Genomic DNA, 3,994 nt, shown 5'->3' with positions numbered 1-3,994 from the left:
ATCAAGCTTGACATCGACTTCGAATTGAAACTATTTATAGTTTTGTAGTGTGGAAAGCAGAGTCGTCTCAGTAAAAAAAAATTAATTTTAAACCATATAGGTAAAATGCTTTGTGCAGAATATTATCAGACAGGACCCAAAATTTGAGCAGTTTATGGAACTTTAATTACTTTTACTTTGTGTTGAAAGAGTAACAAAATATTTCCACGAAATTCAGTTTTCCACAAGATGCTAATCCCCATTTGAATCCGTTAATTCGTAAAGATGAATATTAAATAAATAATCTGTCACAAATGTGATTATCTATAACACGTTCGAAGGTGTGACAAAAATTTGAATGATTGAATTCTATTCCTGTGTTTATAATGCATGTCGCATTAATGTGAAAAAAATTCAAAGAGTGGCCTATAGGCTGGTCATTTTCACATCAGCAAAAAAAATTGATTTTTCTGAGTACGGCACTGGAAATATGTTATTCGGTATACCTATTTCAATTTTTTATGGGTGTAAAAGTCTAATAGGTCTTATAATCCTACTGTACTATAATAAAAGCCTACTGACAAGGTTTTTGAAAATGTTCAATGTTCTTTCTTTAAAGCAGAAGTTGTAATTTTTTGTTTTTATTTGAGAGTATTTGATGTTTATGTTTAATTAACAATAGAATTTGGTGATTGGAAGTCATAGTTTTAGAGTCATTCCAAATCACCCTTAGGCCTTATTAGCCGCACCTACCTTAAATATGAAAGTCAGTGCCAGTACCTATGCACGCCACTGTAGTTGCTGAAGACGGCATATACAACGTGAAATTACTCACTTCAATGAGATTACCATTTTTACCAAATGTCGTCCAAATATCTCATGCCATTTCGATAAAATCGAGAAATTCGTTATTTATTCGGAATACATTCAACGCGCCCTGTATCTTGAAAACGGAGCATATTTCCGGACAAGGCCTTAAGGACCTTTCCGATTCCAAATAACTCAGAGAACAATATCCTGAAATTTTATGAAACACCCTTATACCTACCTACCTATAAACTACGCCAGTGAATCGAAAATTTTGAGCAGCATTACTAGGGATGGTAGAACTAGAACAATAAAAATAAGTGGTTTTTTTCTTATGTCCGAAAGCTCTTATGAAGAGTGCTACAACTCTCAAAAAGGGACTAACGATAATCGGTTTTTCCTAGATATTTTCTGAAATAAGTAACATATATTCAAATGGGTAATATTCGATGATATCAAGACCCCTTATTGGCCTTATTCCTTACTTATGCGTTTATTGTTCGGAGACACTAAGTAATTTTGAAGAGGCGTTTCTTTGTTATCAGTTTTTTACAAGATACGATTAAATGAGTATTCTTTGCAACTTTTTCTTGAAAGGGGCACTCTTGATATATTGAGTATAGAGTGAAGACCAAATTTGTCTACTCTATAGTAGAAGTTAGAAGTAGTGCTTCTAACTAATTCATCCATAAATTAACCGTTTTAGAGTTTTTCAGAAGAAACCGAGGTTAATTTAGAGTTTAACGCCCCCTCACCGATTATCAAAAGACCCTTACTGGCCTTGCTCGAGAGTTGTGGAGATCTTATATTTTTGTTCATGAATTGCATCTTCTTTCCCATGCAACCCACCAACAGTCGTTTCTAATAAAGTCCATTCCTCATTTCACGATTTGAATTCTCAACAAAAATGATATCTAAGTACTAGCGAAAATCCCCTAGCTTCATGGTAGTTGTTTGAATTTTGTCAAGTATCTTCGTGCGGTACCTCTCATATATATTAAAACTAACGATTTCCGTCATGTGCTTGGTTTACCTAATGATCCTTTTTATCATAATCATGATTTACTATTTATTGCTGAAGAAAATTACATTACAATGAGACAAAGGAAATGACATTGAATCCAAAAGTCACATTCTATCAAAATTCTTGTTTAAGCGGAGCCCGAAACTGAAAATTATGTGTGACGATACTTGTGGATGGGGATTTCTCATTTTCATTGTTGGCCTTCTGATGGGTATATATTTTGTATACATGCTACGAGAAGTATCAAGAGTATGTTGAAAAAACTGTGATGACAAAAGCATTTTCATCTATGAAAGAATCATGAAAATCTGACAGGCGAAACTAACTTCAAAAACACTTTTGATAATGCATGATCCATTTGTTAGCAAGAAACATCTATGATTGAATCGTTAGAAGTGTAATAAAAATGTTCAAAATAAATGGAATGATTAATTTTTCATCCATATTATTATTTGATAGATACTCTAAAAAAGCGATAGAAGGCATTGATTTATAACATTCAACAATGTTGAATGACAAGAATGTAAATCATTTGTTGAGGGGTGAAGTACCAACCCGCAGCGTATTGGCATTGTTTACTATGCTGCAACATGCAGTGAAGCTGCTGCGTCGGCCACTCACGAGAACTTTTTCTGGGCATTCTTCTATGCTGGCTACCCGAAAGTCCCGGAAAAAAAACGCCTTGTGCGAGGCTCACATAAGTTTAAACGCGACAAACAATGCCTCGAGAATGGGCGTAGTATAACAATAGTTATACTACGTCTGAACAGTCCGAACACCTGCCTGTGCTGATTCGTGGTAAGATATGTCTGGGTACAGAGAGCATTGGTTTTATCATCCTTCACCGCGTTGCAACAGCATATTTATATGACTTGCAGCATAGTAAACAACGCCAATACGCAACCCGGCGCATCTCCGGGTAGCGGATAGGAAGCCGGCCTGTAACAGTGACCGTATATGAAGAGAAGGCCAGCAGGGAAATAACAGAGGCTGGTTGTGCTTGGAAACTCAACTGGCAGTAATACCCTGCCGCGGACCAACTTCTGTACCAGCTGTTGTCTCGTGGCTAACGGATTTCATCAAGATAAACGATGCCAAATGGGACCCCGAGCATACCTCGGGGCTATTCTGTTATACCAACGCTGGTCTTGGCCTCACTGCCTGGACCGAGAGGAAACAACCTCATCAAAAGTTCTAAATCCAAGGCGAGAAACCAGTTATATAGGGGCATGCATGGCTAGATAAAAGACTAGTCTCTACTTGTTTCGACTTTAGAGCACCCGGGGGAACTCCACGGGGTATATACCTCTTACTTTTACATGCGGGGCGCTGCAGAGGTGGAACGATATGACCCTAGCTACTCTAGGGATCATTTATGGATAAAAAAAAACTACTTTAAAACACTGGAAAAGGGATGGAGAAAATCTCCACTTCCTCATCCGGGCACCCTGTAGTTCCTTTAGAGGGAAAGGTCAGACGACCTAAAAATCGTCTGGCGTCTGAGTTGCCCAAACTGGGACAATCAGGATGCAGAGACGACTCACTGAGGAAAGGTCCCAGTGGAGCTGAGTTACGGAGGTACCTGGGACTCCTCTCTCAGGATATAGAACCTGATGAAGCAGGCTTTTCAGCGCTCAGGACCGAAGGACATTGTAACGCAGAAGGAACAAGGCAAGAGAGGTCAGGAGCAGATAACACCTCGCATGAGGACTCATTGAAGCCCTCTCAGATACTGGAGTTCATAGTTTATTGAAACTCTGGAGCTGGAGGGCGAGCTATAGAGGGCGCTTGTGAGTACAGCTCAGATGAGGGACACAAAATAGACCTTAAAGTCGCAGTGAAATTACTTCATGTACCTACTGCAAAAAATATAAAAACTTGAACAACATGAACGAATTTCGGGCCGTATCTATTCAAATATACTTTTTTCTAAAATGAAATTGATTTCTACAATTCTTATTCAATTAAGAACAAAAAGGTTCCCTTCGTTTTTCTTCTAGGGTGCACCACTCTTCAGTAAAAAATTTAAAACCGCTTGTTTTATTCAAAATTACAATTACAAATTACAAGAACTGTTGAAAATGGCCGCCTGCAGATAGGATACAAGAGTCCAGTCTTTTCCTCGTGGATTGCGGAACTCCCTTGAATTTGTTATTTATTCGAAGCATTTCCGGACAAAGTTCT

This window comes from Coccinella septempunctata, chromosome 4 (assembly GCF_907165205.1).
Source record: "Coccinella septempunctata chromosome 4, icCocSept1.1, whole genome shotgun sequence".
NCBI classification, from domain to species: Eukaryota; Metazoa; Arthropoda; class Insecta; order Coleoptera; family Coccinellidae; genus Coccinella; species Coccinella septempunctata.
The sequence above is the reverse complement of the archived record's forward strand: the minus strand, read 5'-3'. Positions refer to the sequence as shown.